Genomic DNA, 18615 nt, shown 5'->3' on the forward strand with positions numbered 1-18615 from the left:
CCCTAGAATTAAATTAGGCCTCCAAGCAAGTACCTAGAAATTGAAAATTTCAATCCAGTAATTGCCCAAAAAATTTTGTCACTGTAACTACAATTTCCCAAAAACCTATGTGAGATGTAGAGGGAGAGACATTTCACACTTGAAATCTATATATAGAGAGAAAGGGATTAATTCGTCCTTCTCTTTCATCCTAATTTCCCTTCTTGTCCTTTGCTTGGATGCCCAAAATATTCTTGCTTGGGAGAGATCGAATTGTTTCCTTGGAGGAGGAGGTTGAATGCCTTTTACATAGAGATCTGTTGGTTCAAATGAGTGTCTCCAATTCTTGGACAGACTTGAATTTGAGGAATCCTGACTTGTCTAATTTTGGAGCCAAAAACTCAATTGCAAAAATTGATTTTTTGTTTTTTAATTCCATAAGGAGACGACTAAATTATTTTTTTCTTTTGACTCTAGCATGAAGACCATGCTTTAAATTGATTAATATAAGTACAGAAATGGAAAAAATATACATTATGAAGTCTGAACATAGTTAAAAAATTCAACAAAAAGAAGTCATTTGATCTTTGGTGAAGCCTTGGGTTCCAACTAGAGAGAAAGTGAGTCACTGTGGTGTTGTCCTTCAAGATGTGAAACCACCTCAGCAATGGTCTACTTCTCCTAGTTATGTGATTAATTCATGGGTGTGAATTTCCTTGGGTACACATCCCCTCAAATTTTGGATCTAGCTTGAGGGTGGTTGGATGCGAGAAAGACTGCAATGCGACTAACCTATTATTTTTTTGAGAGTTGAATTCGCTCCTTTAGTTTCCAGTAGTCAGTAAACACACATATAAGTGCACATTTCTCATGAACATTGTTTTATGGAATATGATGAAACTATTTGTATGTATCTATGAGTGATGAAATATCTTGTGTGTCATGGATATGAATGAGTGTCTAAGATGTGAAGCTTATGGACACATCCAAGAGTAAAATGTGGTTTGATGTGTCCCTATATTGTGTTGGTTATTATCACATGTTTATGGTTATGTTGATGCACTATGATAGAATGTAAATGGATGCATAGTTTTAGATGTTCTAGTTTGTGTTTCTTCACTGAAACTTACAGGCTAGCTCCTTAGGCCTTTCTTTCACAACTCTCAGGGGAAGGCTTGCCTTAAGACTACAAACTATCAATACAGGCAAGGAATTCATCCTTCCCTTTTACAAAATTTACCCTAGGATATTTTTTTCCTATGATGTATGGTATTCAACTAGTACTGGAAGGAAGCAACATTTGGATTCGCATGAATGTTGGTAGGATACTATGAAGCAGGAATTAGTGGAATCATGCCCTAGAGGAATTGTTTTGTCTATGAACAAACATTGGCCATTGACTATTGATGGTAGTGATTATGTTTAAGGAAACGGTGGGGGCCTATACACTTGGCTAACCATCATTGATACTGAGTAAGAATACTAAGGGTGTGTTTAGGCGCAACCTTGAGGGTGGATCCTATTTTATCACCCATATCTCAACATTTTCCACCAAGACCTTGACACAATACAACACATGTGAGAACGCAGGTAAGGGTTGGAAAAATATATTAGAGTTCCAAGGTGGAACCTTGAACCACCGTTATCGCTCATATCCCATGGCTACCTTTCACTTATTTGATTACAGATACCATGGGTGGTGATGACTATGGTGGTATGATGTGGGTGATGGCCCTAAGTGTTGTAGTAATAATGTTGCAACTCCCAAGGATTTGAAATTTAATTTTCAACCTGAGGTTTGTACCAAATTAAGATGGGATGACACTATATGTGAAATAGGAACTATCTCTTTTTTTTGTTACATTTATATGGGTTGAAGTGCTAACATGAGATTTGGTTACACAAAGACCATTCTAATTGTTCTCTACAATAGGAAAACTTAAAATTGTAGGGAATGAAAGACAAAAAGAAAACATATGTTAATTAAAATGAAGGAAGGAAACCATATTATCTATAATGAAATTAAAGCCTATATATCTTATTATTAAAATAAAGAAAACACGCAACTAAAGTAAATTCTTACAAATAGTAAACCCTAATTCTGCAGGAAAAAAAATTTCTATAGCAAACTAGGTCAAAGCATCTACTTTATGTATCTAGTTCTAAATGCCATTTTTAGGGATCTAGGGACACTATAACACATTAAATAACATAAATTGTGATATGGATGCAAATCTAGGCAAGTTTCGGGAGAAAAATGCAAAGCGTTGTAGGATTCTTTGTTGTGCTAGAGGAGATAGACCATGTAGCAATAAAATGTGCTAAAGGCGAGGTTGGGAAGAAAAATATGTTGAAGAAAGGATAAGAAATGATAAATAACAATTTTCCAATCCTTTACATTAGTGTTGGTAGGGTTTCTTCATGAAGAGACATCATTTGTTTCTTCATCAAGGGACATTACTGAAGGGTTTCATGTAGCTACAAAATAGGGGACTGTGCAGACATAGTGGAAAAATAATGATATAAAATAAATAAAATCATCAACTGAAGTGAATAGAGGTTCATGAATAAATATGATAAGTGAAAAATATATTGACTACTAATGCTATCATCTCATGCTCAAATATTGTGCAAGAAAAGACTATTCAGAAATAAGCTAAGTAATCCTACATAAAAGTAATATTCAGAAATAAATTGAAAAATTGAACAAATGCACAAAGAATAATGATACAAAAGGGATCTTGAGCACTTGTGGTTGGAACTAACTCAAGGAGCCTCATATGCTTGAAGGATAAGTAGACTAAGAACTAAAAATAAAGATGACTTTCATTAATTGAATAATTTCTTGTAGATGGAAAAGAGTTGCAAAACTAGAAAACTAAACTTATAATTCTCTACACTTCCATTCGCTTCCTTTTACTAGCTTCCTCATCAGCCACTCAATTGCTCTATTTATACAAAATGAATGAGGGGAATCATCCTTGAAACGAGGAAATTTTTCCCTTCAAAACTTCTAGAAAACTAGATCATTCTCCCTTGGTGGAATCGTGGCAATAGGAAGGGGAATTTATTGTCTCAATTCAGCTGAGTTTGAACCTTTTGTAGCAGGGGGTAGACCCCAAGAATCTCTTTCACTGGATATCCTTGTAATATATGAAAAATCCTCTTCATATCCTACACAATAATCATGTTAGGAACATAAATCATGACACATCTCTTTAACCTTCCTAAGAACTAATTTAATCTAAGAAAGTGTTATTAAGTGTAAAAGGGAAGGTCTAATACAAATTTTGTGTGCATAGGAGAGGTTAGATATATCTTATGCTTTACCTGATTGGGAGGCCGATCAAACCCACTTACTAAAACTATTTCTCACCCTTTGAGCAACTTACTCCTCCTCCTTCCTCTATTTTTCTTCATTCATTTCTTTGAAATCATTTTTAATATCCAACATTGTGTTGGAGGTCAACCAATGTGTCTTCTAAATGGAAACTTGTGTTCTATTAAATGTGTTTCCACTCCCTGATCTCTTATTCCTAACTCTGATGCTCCTAAAGTATTAACAATAGTGATGGGTTGAATCCGAGTCCGATCCATTGGACTCCAGGCCTCTGAACGATCCTCTTATGTAGTATGTCAAGGTAATGATATCAGGGTAAATATTAGGGGCGAATTTTAGCCCAAGGGCGAAATTTAAGGGGTTTTTCATTGTAGAGGGGCAAAATTTAAGGGGTTTTTCATTGTAGAGGGGCGAATTTTTTTTAAAACACTGATTTCATATATTTAGCCCAACTTTTATTTTAAAAATAATTATTTTTTTCATTTTAGCCCAAAAATAAGGGGCAGATAAACTATGAAAATACTCATTTGACCCGTTTCGCCTAGTTTGGGAGGTTATATTCCATTACAATCGCTCGATTTTCTGCTTTGCAATGTTAAATTCGTTTGCAATCACCCATTTTCTGGTTTGTGGGGTTGTATTTGGTCCCAATAAATAAAGAGAAATAAAGTGGATGTGTGGTAAATAAATAAAACCTCTTTTTATACTTACTCCAAAGGTATGGTAAATAAATAAAACCTCTTTTTATATTTAGTCCATAACCCTCATTGTGTTTAAGAAGGCTAAAAAGAGAGGTTTTATTTAAGTGAATCATATGGGCCAAATACCATATTTATAAAAGAGGTATGGTAAATTAATAAAAATATAAACAAACGAGAGGTGTGGTAAATAAATAAAACATTTTTTTAATATTTACTCCATAAGTTAGCTTATATTTACAAACACTCAAAAAATGTGTTATATTTAGGTGAAGCCTATGGGCCAAATACCATGGGCCAAATTATTATTAATACCATGGAAAAAAATATTATTAACCCTAATATTAGTATTAATAAAAATAAAGATGACACTTGGTATTGACCCATGGTATTCATGTGGAATGTAGCCTATTTAAAGGGGGGAATTAAACCAGCATAGATCCATCTTTACTCTAGATCTACTAAGTGCTGAGAGGGATCAAATATCGTGATATGCAAACTAGCATAGAGTGAAAAAAAAATTGATCCCTCTTAGGGCTTGGTAGATCAAGAGTAAAAATGGATGTTGTAATTTAATGTCACTTAAACATTTTAACTTGGTTAAAATATAAATCAATTATTAATTTTATTAATTTTATAAATTACTAATAGTAGTTTTTAAAATCCAGGTTTATGATAACCCATGGTATTGACCCATGCTAATACCATCGTATTCATGTTGATCTCAGAGAGACCATGCACTCAAGCATGGAAACTCATTAAAAAGTCATCCCTCAAATTAAAAATCATATATCGAAAAGCCTGGGGAATGGGAAAGACACTGCCATATGGACAGACAGAATTATGGGATCTGCTCCACTGAAACAAAGTCAGCAGTACAAAACCTTGAAAGTATGGATGGATAAAAAAAGTATAACCTCTCTCTATGACATCTCAGACTGGGAGCAAAACAGTTGGACTGCCTTGAAGGATCTGCCTCTTCCAAACAGATTGAAAAATCAGTGGGCTGATTTGAAGACAACTCTGGCTGGAGCAGCCCCTATAAATAAAAAGATCCAAGATAGCTACGTTTGGGAACCTAGTGGAGGAAAGTTTACAGTGAAGTCTGGATATAATTTCCTCCAACCTAACAATAATCTTGAGAATTGGAACCTCAGGTTAGCAGTTTGGAAGAACAAGTGTCTTCCAAAAATAAAATTATTTTCTTGGACCCTTTTAAAAGGTAAGATCCTCACTGCTGAAAATCTTAGGAAAAAAGGTATACAAGGGCCATCCATGTGTTGTTTATGCCAGAAGGAGGAGGAAAGCAGTCAACATCTCTTCTTAGATTGTGCCATTGCAAGGCACTATTGGCAGCAAATTATAAGTCCCCTGGAGATGACCACTGATATTTTTGACCAGCTCACAATCCTAAACAAGAACTGGGAGAAATACTACCCATATACAAAGCAAAGCAAATCTGCCATTATTCGAATTTGGAAATGTCTCCCATCTGTTCTCTGTTGGAAAATTTGGCTCGCTAGAAACAACTGTATTTTCAAAAGTCAAAAGCCTAACCCAGGACTCATTCTTGCAAAAATGTGGGGGCTAGTGGCAGAGATGATTAGTGCTAACATAGTGTTCAGTGTTGATCAAAACAACTGGCAGAATGAAGAAAAGGAGTGGTATAACAAAATTCCTTTGGTGTGTTTGGTGAAGAAGCAAATGTTAGCAAAGACAGGGGGAAGAAACAAAGGCTGGAAGCTTAGGGGAAATCAAATGGAAATTGAAAATTGGATCCAAAACCAAAAGAAATACACTCTCAGATTTGATGGCACCTCAAAAAATAATCCTGGCAGAGCAGGAGCTGGGGGAATTATCCATGATCAGGAAGGAGAAGTCATCTCCTCTTATGAATGGGGGCTTGGTAACATGTCAAACAATAAAGCAGAGGCGTACAGTTTGTTTCTTGGCACATGTATCCTCAATAAACTCCAGGCCAAAGATCCAGTAGTAATCGGCGACTCAGCAATAATCATTGCAGCTATGGAAAAGGGGGGAGAATTCAAAAATCAAGCTCTTAATAGAATCAAACAAAGGATTTTAGAGAACACCAAACATCTAGGAAATATCAAATATAAACATGTCCTGAGAGCCCATAATCATGAGGCCGATTCCCTTGCCAACAAAGCAGTGAATCGGAGGGCCAGGCAAGTAAAAGATCTCCAAAATACATATGAAAAATCAATCCCCTGATTTCCCTACCACGCTGGACAGGATTAAGTCATATTGTACAGTCAGTCATTTCAGTCAAGCGGCTGCAACACCCCACAGTCAAAAGAAGCAGATGATCGTTCAACTCAGGTTTGACAATATCTTAGATCATCCTCATAAAACAGAGTGGAGAATCCGCAGCAGGAGGGAAGATTCGCATAGGATTACAGACTTGGAAAAAACATGTCCAAGGGACTCGCACAAGGTAGGTTCCAGTCAATTCAAAATCAAAAGTGCCCGCACAGGCAAGAGGCGCAATGATTTTCGAAGCAGATATAATTTCGAGAATGGTGTCCAGAGTCACGAGAAGAGAGTGACCGAGCAGGAATATAAGCAGCAAGGGGCTAGCAGGACTCATCAGAGAAATAGTTTTTGTGATCTTAAGGCCGGGGATTGCACTCAGCACGCAACCTCTCTTTTCATTGTGTCTGGTGCAGATATTTGCTGCTTCCCCACCTGGCAGTATCTCAGCAATGTGAGCAGATCTTGTTGCAGTGTTCTTGGCTGGAGGTGTTCATGGAGCACTATCTCTTCTTCCCTCCTGCCCGCTGGTAGAGGTATCGTTGTCTCTCATATCTGTCTTTGTTATTTTTATGCTAACTCCTGGCATGTCACTGTGGTTCAGATTGCTCCAAGGGCTTCTCAAGTTTATTCAGTGGTTATAATCTATCTCTCGTCGGTTCCATCATCTTTCTGCCCCCAGACTTCCCTTCATCCTCTCTGTTTCTCACTTACATCAGTGCCTATAGTCTCTGCCCCCTCTAATAGATTGAGTTTTTCACACTGTATCAATTCTCTTCCATCAGCATCCACCCCTACAGACACATGCTCCAGCCATCATTCGAAGTATTTCTGCATCCCAAGTTCTCCCTGGCCTTCAACAGAGTTTTGATCAGTTGGAATTTCCTGGACACTACCTTTAGAAGACCGCAGGTCAAGCACCGATTCAAGCACAAGGAGAAAGTTCCTCTAACATCAATCATGTATGATAACCCATTGGACCGGATCGAGACCAACAACAGCTGTGCACTCTGCAAGGCGCATTGTTTTATGATAGGATGATTTATCAAATAATTCAACGAACTCAAGGCTGAAGTTGAGTCTGAAAACAAATCCAAGAGAAAGAAATTCGAAAACAGAAAGCCGAAATTGAAGAGCTCAAAGAGAAATGCCACCACCTAGAAGAAGCAGTAAGTTACATCAGGACTCTGAATCAAAGCGAGCAAGGTAAAGCATCAACCAAGCTCAGTGACAAGAAAGATCAATCTCTGAATGACACTGTTAACCAATTCAGGTGATTCCTTAGATAACTATCCATGCAATGTAAATTTTGCTTCCTATTAGGCCAGTTCCTCTGGCAATATAGTCAGTATGTTTTTCAAATCTCAAGAAACATGAACAGTGAATTGGAAATCGGGACTACGTTCCCATTTTGCTCCAATTCCACCGAGTTCCTCTCTACATATGTATTGGGACATAGTCCCGTTTTCAATGTTTTATAATATATAAGTGTCCGATCTTGTTAAAAAAAAAAAAAAAACCATGGTATTCATGTGAACATAGACTATTTAAAGGGGAGATTCTATCAGCTTATATCCATCGTAATTTCGGGTCTACCAAGAGCTGAGAGTGATAAATAGATTTCATCCCTCTAAGAGTGGTAGATGTGGAGTTAAGATGGATATAGATTGGTTTTTATGATAATGAAGATATTAAATAGACTTAGGAAATTATATTGTAGAAAACATATTAAGGTGAATGGTTAAAGAAACATTTAGTCACTTCACAAAATTTAGTAAAAAATACCAATATCTCCATTAATATTGGTTTTTCTGATTTAACAAAAAAAAAATATCAAAACAATAAAATCTTATTGCTGTTTCTACATCACCCTCGTAGAAGAGAAATAGTTGCTGCCCAGATTTCCCACCATTTTTCAAACATTCTCAATATGATATCTTCATGAAAAAGTTAAGGTACTGATGTTGGATTAGTTGTTTGAAAAATATGTTGGTTTGTACAACCTTTCATCTTCTTTGTTATTCTTAGTTTCTCGTAATGATCTGTAGGGGTTGGGTCACTACACCACATTGTCTTAAAAGGTGGAGATTGTGCACCAAAAAGGAAATTAATCCACATGTTACAATGTTGTTAAAAACTGCAAGAAGTATGAAGGTAGTGAATTATGCTAATAAGAAATTTAGATTGGGAGAGACGTAATTAAATTTTAATATTTAATTGAAGATTTCCAATTAAAATAATAATAAATATACATTTATATATTTATATATTGATTGGAAGGCTTTTGAAAATGGTCACTTATTTCCATTAGATCCCCTTCAGGCCTTTGGGATACCTACTACTTTCTTATATTATATAGTTGGGGCTTTCTACTTGTTGGCGTGTTGGGGTAAACAAACTTGATGTGTTTTTTTCAATCTCGCAGTTGGAGTCTATGGAATAAGTAAGAAATTTGATAGCTTGAAAAAAGCGGTAGCTTGACAAAAGTGGTAGAGAGAGGATTAATCTCTCCTACCTTGACAAAATTGGTGGTCAAGATCAACACCTACAAGAACTTTGTTGTGGAATATTATCAAAACTAATAGAAGGATATGAAAGATTGTACAGTAAGAACCTTGACAAACATGACCACTGAAACTTGCAACATTGTTTGTAGGAAGAGAAAATTATGTTTCTTTTTTCCAAACATGTATGTTAGTATATTACAATTTAATGAATGTGTTTTCCTATTATCATATATGGTTTCATACTTTAACAAAACATTCACCAAGACTTCACAATGTTTTATTATTCAGTGGAAGAGTTGCCAAGATCTTACAAGATTTTATAATTCAGTGAAAGATCCATCGTGACTTTACAAGATAATATAATCTGGTGAGAGATTCGCCAAAAAAATTATATATACATATTATATTATTGATAAAATCGCCTCCCATTTTTCATATATATAATGGGGATTCACCCATTTATTATACATATAAATTTAGGGTGGTTTTTGAATTTTTCCCTGAATGGTATTCTCTAATATTTATTTTCTGAGGTAGTGCTTTCCATCTCATTTGGAAAGTCAATGAGATATATTCACCAATTAACATTAAACTATATTCAAATTATATTATTGCATCCACTTACCTTTATTTGTAAGCTTCCACCACTTTAGGATCCTTTGTTGGGAGTGCATTAGTGGAAGTGAGGATGGATGGATTGGGATGTTTAGGTCCAACCCAAAGTGGATCCTTTAATTATGCATGCATGTTTTTTTTTCTTATTCAACATTGATCTCCTCATGCCTTAGCCAAGATGCTAGTGTCATTAACTATGCATCACCAAAATATGGATTTGGATCCCATATGGTCATATCTAGAAGCACAAGGTTGTGAACGTTAAATTTAGCAACCTATTGATACTGCAATCAACACCCTCCAAATTTTTTCCTACACTTGTATTTTGGAGCCTACTAAGGATCTAATGATCTCTCATCTCATAGTCTCTTCATGGTTTATTGATGTTTTTCTAAGTGTTTAAGTCTTCTTCTAAGATTCTATGTGTTAGAGTCACTTGCTCACACATGCTCAGTCCTTGATGAATGTATAAGCCCAGTTCCTTTATGAAAGCTTGAATAGGAATAATATAGTCCATCAAAATAGTGATTGTGAAATGTAGGGACTATTTCGATAGTCATTTTGAACTTTCCATTGATAGTCCCCCTCACTGTAATTGCAATTGTACCTCTATTTCAATGAGTTTTCACAACTATCTCTTTTGCGCATATTTTCTTTCATAAGTGTCTCTTTAAAATTTATGGCTATTGTTTCTAATTTATTTAACTTTAACAAGTTTTCTTTTCATTTTAGCTTCACCTGGAAAGTTTCTCTTTCAATTTATTTCATGTTTGCAAGTGTCATTTTCACATTTCCTTACTATTGCGAGTGTCGCTTTTAGTTTTTTTCTCTCTTATATCTATCACACATTTGCACAACACTAGAATTAGTTCTGGAACATTATTCAACTTTGCTTGGTCTTATTTGTCATAATAATACATACTATACATATTCCTATAGCTTAGTGCGCCTTTTGGTCACATTCGAAACGTCTGTGACAACTTGTGTTTCAAGTGTCATAATGTGGTGTTTTAACTGTCGTACTTAGAAATAAGTGTTGCTTTCCTATCGTTTCAAGGTGTGACCATTGTTCATGAGTCTTGTACATTCTCCTATCTTGTACTTATGGAATGCATGTGTGTGATTCATGTTTGAGTCATGTTTGGATACATTTCCCTCTCTTACGCTACTGGTCCCACACTTAGCCATTTTGGAACTCTTCTTCATCCTTTTTCCCAGTGAAAGTTGTGAAGTCACTAGCCCTCTTACTAGGTGCTGAACACAACCTAGTTAAGAGACTCACTTTTTCAACCTTTCCCGCCAAGAATTGTGCACTAAGTCCTTCTTAAGACCATATGTGATGTCTGCACATTGAGGAGCCTTCCAAGTGTAGTCACCTAACCCTTTTTGCTTCTGCCCTCTCACTGCACTGAATTTTGATCACCTCTAACCTACATAGCATATAAATCATTCCTATCCAATAACAAGGACCTATTCCATCCCCTTGAAAAATAAAACCGCACAATGCAAAATCCCTCCTTTCCACACAATGCAATGGAGCACTTCTTGGGCTAAGTGACCTAGTCTTCTATTGCCTCCCTCAGTGAATTGTGTAGTTTCCTATCACAACCAGCCATTGATGGACCGAACTGAGATAAAATAGGAGGAAAAGCACATTCCATATGAATAGTGATCCCTTGTTGAGAAAATTTATTCTTCCCTTTAAGCCTCCTCTTCCTTTCAGTGCACAATGTAGTGTCAAGCATCAAGACTTGAACCTTATTTCTTTTTCCTCCCCCCTATGTTGAACACTTTCTCAAGATTCTCTCTCTTAGCACATGGCATAGTAACAAGGCCTATTAAGGCCTTTTGTCATTCCTTGTCAAGTCAAAATGTGTTTCCATTGTCTTCCTTTATTTATTTCATAGTACATGGCGTAGTCTTAACCAACAAGCTTATCAAATTTTTTCTTGTGCTTTCCCACTACGCTGGACAATAGAGAGCCCATATTTATAGTGCATGTCATAGTAATAGCGAACACTAGTGCCTTCCTAAGCCACTATTGAGTTCAACTATGTTTTCTTCATCAAGCCTCCTTCTTTTAGTTATGACAAAGGAATATCATAAGCAGTTCTTCCCATGAGCAAGGTAGAGATAAAATAGATTATTTCAAGACTAATTTTTCCTTTTCATGAGTGATATTCATTAGCGGGAGTGCCTTATTACCATGGCGAGGTGATGCTTAAGGAATATAGCAAGCTGAAGACACGAAGAAGAACTTGTAGAGAAGAAGCACAAAGAAGAATCATCATGAAGACATGGAGCAGGTCCTAAACCATGACAGAAGTAAGGCACTGCATGATGACTCAAGAGGATTCCAATGTTCATCCAATATCCTTTGGAGGGTAAATATGAAGCACTTGCTAGATATTTCATGAGAATTAAATATAAAGCAACAAGAAGAACAAACTGTCATTGCCACCTCATTATGAAGTCCATGTCATCATTGTCAAGTTGTGACTTGTAAAAGTGTCATCACAATGGTCAATATGTGTCCATGTGTCATGCCACATCACTTGTGGATGTAATTATGTAATTATCAAACAAAGAGGAGAAAATCTAATGTGAGTAATTCCAAGAGTCATATGTGGAAAAATGAGTCAAATAGAAGTTCAAAGGTCATTTATAAGTCCAAGCATCATGAGGGTATCTTAAGAGTCATAAGGGGAGATGGAAATTCATCCATCTTGTTATAAATACAACCTCATAACTCAAGAAAAAGGATTTTGGGAGCTTAGTATTTGGAGAGCTAGTTTGTCTTCTTCAACTTGACATAGGAGAGAAGATCATTCCTTGAATAAGAGAGAAGTGAATTAATGTTCCACTAGTGGAGCTAGTGGCTCACCATTATCACTTTGTACTGAGATATTTCACCTAATAATCAAAAGCTCAATGAGCCAACACATTTTCATGCATGTATTGTGAATGTTGTGAGACTATTATTTAGATGTTTGCAATATACGTTATGTTCAAATGTACTAAATAGATTGAACTACTTCTTTGGATTTAGTACTCATCTTGTTGAAGGTGTGTTGTATTTTCTTAAATGCTCATTTTGTCTATGTGAAATATTTTCTTAGATAACCAATGAATCCTTCCTTTCTCTCATGTGTCTCTCCTAGGATAATATAATTTCTTTCCTCCTAGAGATTCACTCTTTTCTCCCCTCGTGAATGTCTCCTTTTACACATTGAAATTGGTGTATGATAATGACACCTTACTTGATTATTCAAAGGTTATGTGTATAATCTCTTATGTCAACCATTGAAACCGAGTTGAACCTTAAGTTATGGTGGTCGCGCTAATACTCCGGACGGGGCTCCTAGTCCAAATGGTGTGCGATATAATTGGGACTTCACATTGGAGAGACCCCCTGTGTGTTAGAAGTATCCAACACCATCAACACAACGTTGGCATTGTCTTATATTCTACCTTACAGGAAGAAGTAAATGAAGTCCTCAAAATCTTGTATAGGGGTATACCCTTTCTATGTAAGAATTCTTATATGAAATTGGAACCATTTCTCTTTCAGGAATAAGGAGTAGGTCTTTTAGGGTTCCCTGCAATTAACTGCCTCTTAAGAGAGGTGTTCCATGGTTCCTAATGATGTTTCTAAAGTTGCAATTTGTGTATCCCTTTCCTATAGAAATGTTTGTGTTTTTTGCAATTGGTTTTTCAACTACTTGTGTTCCTTCTCCAAGCATTCCCTTCTATTCGCCTCATCAAACCTTACTAGGAGGTACATTTATTCTCTCATTCTCTTCATCTCATATTCGATATTCAGAATATCAACAACACCTTTAGATAGGGAAATCTTGTTCCATCGATGATTCTCCACCTTCTCCTTCTCTACTATGAAGAATAGTTGTGGTGCTACGTGTATAGGAAGAGTTTTTCCTGCCTCAATCCAAAAATAAAGGAATTGGGTTTCCTTTGAAATGGTTTCTTTTCTTCCCTTTCAATCCCTTATAGTCATATAAGTTACTCGTGTAGCAAGACATCTTGCTCCTATTCTGCAGGCTTCTCCTATAGTAGATAAGCCTACTTTTGTAGCTAAGCATTTTCCCCTTATGATTGTGATTACCACCTCATTTCCTTAAAAGGTGTTTGTATTTCAACTATTTGTACCTTTGGTGCTTTAATTTCTATCTCTTCACATATTGAAGCTATTATTTTTACATGATATGGGTCTTTTCAATAGTGATAGGAGTTAGAGAAGGTGGACTTGGGTTGCCACTATACCGTACTTTGGTGCTTTCTCTCCACATGAAGTAAATAGGTGGTTAAGAAGTTCTACTTGTCTTCAACTTTGTGGAAGTGTTAAGTGTTGCTAATGTGGCTGCAATTTTTTCTTCTTCATCTTCCAAGAGCTGTTCTACTAATTTTTGTGTTACAATGCTCTCTTATGCATATTTCTTCCTCTTTTTAGTGGGCCTCTTTTGTGCTTTTTCATTCTCTTCCTATGGTTGTGTTGATTATTCATAAGGTTCTACCACCTTTGTGAGAACTCTACCTCTGCTAACTCTGTTTCTACCAAATTTATCTTTACTAACTCCGCCTCTGGTTCTGCTAATTTAGCCTAGGCCTTTGAGAATACCTATCTATCCATGTCAACAAAGTTTACCTAGGGAATAGGGAACCTAATATGTTCCAATGCATTCAATAATATTAATATAATTAGGCTACAGAGGGCTAGGTAACTTTGTTTACCCTCCAACTTATTTATCATATCTTTTAGGGATTGGAGGAGAAAGTGTGGGATGCTCATCCTATCATGAATAGGTACATCAACATGGAATATTCATTGATAAAGGATCTGAAATTTATAAGTGTATGTTATGATTAACCTTCGCTCATGGGATAGTATACTTGAGGATGCGATAGGAAATTTCATCCCAGGGGTGTGGTAAGCTTTCCCTTATGATCTCATCTTTTTTTTTTCATGTGACCGCTCATTAAGGAGGACAAATTTTGACTTAGCACTAATGGTGTCCTGAATCTCATATTTACTTAATTAGATCTTCTTTGGAAGGTTAATGACCATACTGATTAAGTATTCATCAATGTATATTATCGATCTTTTGACTAGAATGACTAGTGCTTCCTGGACCCCAGGGTGTTGTAAGTTTATGGAAAACTCTTGGGAAATTTCATCACCATATCCTCTAAGTTTCTCAAAGAACCCTAGATAGTGAAAATTTTCTAGAATGGCCCTAACCATAGGATGCTAATGAATTTAAGTGGTATCAATGGGTTCTCTCATGTTGAATGCCTCTCCCATTATATGACACAACTTGCACAAATTTGGACATAAGTTTTTTTGCAAGGGAATACTTGTTTCTATGTTGCTATAGGAATTAGGGTTTTCTTGTGGTAATAGGGGATTCTATAGCCAATGAAAATGCATAACCTATAACTAGTTCTTTTAAAAACATATTGTTACTCCATACTCTAAATCATTTTGCATAGTTTGTTAGAAATTAAATAACAGAGGAATGGAACACGTCAAATATTGTGGAAACGAAAAGACAACAAAGAATAAAACAAGAGAGACATAGATATGTGTGGTTCACCCAATATAAGCTACATCCATGGAGAAAAAAGCAGTCCATCCTTTTATATTATTCAACAAATTGGAGGACATAACCTACAACACATCTACTGTAACTTCCTTTTTTTTCTCACATAGTCTCATCTATTTTTCTCTCATAGAATAATACACAGTCGCAATATAATTCCCTTGTGGGTGAATATGCGAAGTTGGGTTACACTTTTGTTAGAATTTCTTGTGGAAAATTCATAATTGTACTTTTTTTCTTGAAATAAACAAATTTTCAGCCGAACAATTTAATATTTTTTGGTAGAACTTGTCTTTTTTAGTTCAAACAACTAAATTTAACTTTCGGTTAAAAAATTTGTTTTTTAAACTAATCATATCCATTCAATGTATTTTTGGCCAATGGGGGGAAATACGATGACTAGATTTTTTGGCCGAACAAAAATTTTCGGCTGATTTTTTTTCATTCGAAAAAAGTTTTTGGTCTAAATTATATATATATATATATTACAAACGTGAGTCCTATACAAACATTTTGATAGTTTTTTGGCAATTTGTTTGCAGTTGTTTTGGACTTTGTTTGACAGTTCATTCGCAGTTGTTTTGGCGGTTGTTGTGCTCAAGGAATTTTTGTAGGTATAATGCTAATCATAATATTGTTCTTTTGTTTTATGTTGATTTTTTAGGTGATTTTTCTTTGTTTTTGCAGGACTGTTGATTATTAGAGGAGGTTATGTAAGTAGTTAGCGCTGGAGAAATTTTGTGTGTCTCTCATTTGATCACACAATAACAAAAAAGTAGGTTAGTAGGAATTATTTCTCCCGTTATTGAAGCTATTTCAATAATTATATCAAAAAACTTGAAGCTATAGCTCCCTTCTATAATAAATCATGTCGTTTACTATTTTGAAAATGTTTGACCTCTTTATGAAGCCCAATCATGAAGATGAAGCACATTCTTTTCACTTCCCTATACTTCACCTTCCCTTTTATAACTTAAAGGCTCCATAAGTTATACCATTCATCTTGATAAATATTTTGCAAATAAAATATAATTGAAAATCCATCTTCATTCTAAAGTTCGAGATCATTTGAAAATAAAAAGTTTCCTCACTATAGGATGTAGTAGGAGCAGTGAAAGAAATCGTTTTTCGTGTCGTAGGCATGCATGGAATATCCATAAAAAATGAGTTAGTGAAAAACAATATTCATCTTTCTTCCTTCTAGATTCATAGGTACATCCATGGAAGATTCTGTCATTGTCAAAAGAAATTGAAGTATTTTTACCAGCTTAATCCACGTGGTTTTTTCTTGTGGTGGAAAGACAAAAATAGGTTTAGGTTCTGTATCAGTAAACAACTATCTATTAGTTTGGGGTAAATGAATGAAGTATTCACCTCCATTCTAGCCAGACTCCAAAAGTTCTTTATTAGCATTAACTGGAATATCACATATCACCACTTCTAGCAAATATTGAGGTAGCAATACTGCATTGTCACACATCGATGCTTCACTTGTTTTAAATATTTATACAAGCTCCATAAACTTCCTATAGAATATGGGCAAAGCACTCATTCTAAAGTCGGATAAAAGTGCATTCTTTGATATATTAGGCTCAACCTCCTTTATTATTTTTTATATATTCCTATTCTCATTTACACCAAAAATTAATATTAAAAATATGCACATTCCATGCGCTCATCAACACATATCCGTTTCAAGAAATTTGCATCTTTATCTTTTAAATTGTGCTGCCATATCTAATGTTATTGGAATTTTGCTGACAAGTAAAAATGGTGGCCATTGTATTAGCTTCGGGCTTGGACCTTATGAATATGGAATAAGTAAAAGATTCATTTCTCCGTTTATTATGAGGTCTTCCTTACAAGAACTAAAATTAACTTCATTCCATAGTTATGCAAACTAGGTAGCTTCTATCCTCCTGCGTGGTGAAACTTCTTGAAAACGTCGGATAAGAAAAAATCCTTTCCAAAGTAGTCTTTTAGTTGGCACTAAATTACTATTGAAAGCACTGAAGTATGTTAGGAAAAACACTGAGAGGGGGGGTTGGTGGGGTGAATCATTATTTTAGAATTTACTTCAACTTTACTTTTCTTATTCCAATTTATATACGTGATTGTTATTTAGTGAACCTACGTACATACATGAATGTGATGAAAGAAAACTACGTATATCAAGTCAACTAGATTTACATATAATTAATAATTTATTAATATTTAACCAGTGCATCATTAGTTCATTAAAACATGTATTAAGAAGAAACTATGATGCATAGAGAGAAGATAGATCATCATTACATAAGAAACACATCCACAGACATGAACATCTAGATTTTTAGATGGAAACCCAATGTGGGAGAAAAAACCACAGTTGTCATCTCTGTCTTATTTAAAAAAAAAAAAAAAATCTTCTTAAAATATTGTACTGATGTAGACTTTAACTAGTATGCAGGCTCCTACTTGTAGAAAGCTATAACCTTCTCTCGTTTCCCAACTCCTACTAGAATGGAACTATAACCCACTTTATGAATACTGTTATCCCCAACTCCTTATGGATCACTTTTCAAAATGTCTCAAACTCGATCCAATTTCAACTATTATGAAATCAATTACTCAAATATTGAACCAACTGAATCATCAAATCAACCAAGGTAACCAATGAAACTAGATCAAACTAGATCAAAATAGATAATGTGAAGTCATAGTCACTCACCAATATACCACTCCAGACACTGTTACCCATCACATATACCAACTGTTCCCACTACAAACCCTGATCAAGCATACATTAGATTGTATACACTATTGTTCTTAACCATACCTGCATATGTATGCACTTCTCCTAAAGCATACCCATGTATAGATCTCAAAAATACTGATACCTCAATCTGAATCATTGTCACACTAAAACAACCACTGCATCACATACTAAACCCATCATAGTTCACATAACCAATTACATATCATTATACAACATCTCATCACTTAGTTACCATTTTATTCCACAATCAATTACATCTATTCCACATAGATCATTATGAGAGAGACATCATTGACAGATAATAAAAAACATATCTGAATTGATCATCCATCATTAATAGTTCATTCTTCAAAAACCTAGTAGTTGTACATGAATTTTATAAAGAACACCTGCTTATGTAGGCTATTTTAATATTTCACACTTGCGTACAAATTCTAAAATTTCACAGAATATATATGTGACCTCCGTGAAGTAGATTTATGTAGCTATGCGATCTTTGCGAAGAAGACCTGTGTACAAATCTGCAATTACTGAATCATTCCTTCACTACAACCACAAAATATATTTCACAACCCTTACTATCACATGTTCATATCATTACCATCAAAGATTTATCATTATTAGTCATAATCATAAAGGATCAAACAAGCATGTTTATTAGTCATTATAATTCTTTTAGTTCTATCAAATGTAAACCTACTTCATGCTCCTTGGTGCACACCTATTTTAGATCAAACCATCCCTTAATAGCCCATAAATTTCACACCTAGCACTTTGATCTCCATCTCCTTATATATCTTAGGCCTTAGCCAATACCTTAGGTCAA

This window comes from Pinus tabuliformis, chromosome 1_2 (assembly GCF_031772625.1).
Source record: "Pinus tabuliformis cultivar Carrire ecotype Pingquan chromosome 1_2, CPIR1, whole genome shotgun sequence".
Lineage (NCBI taxonomy): Eukaryota > Viridiplantae > Streptophyta > Pinopsida > Pinales > Pinaceae > Pinus > Pinus tabuliformis.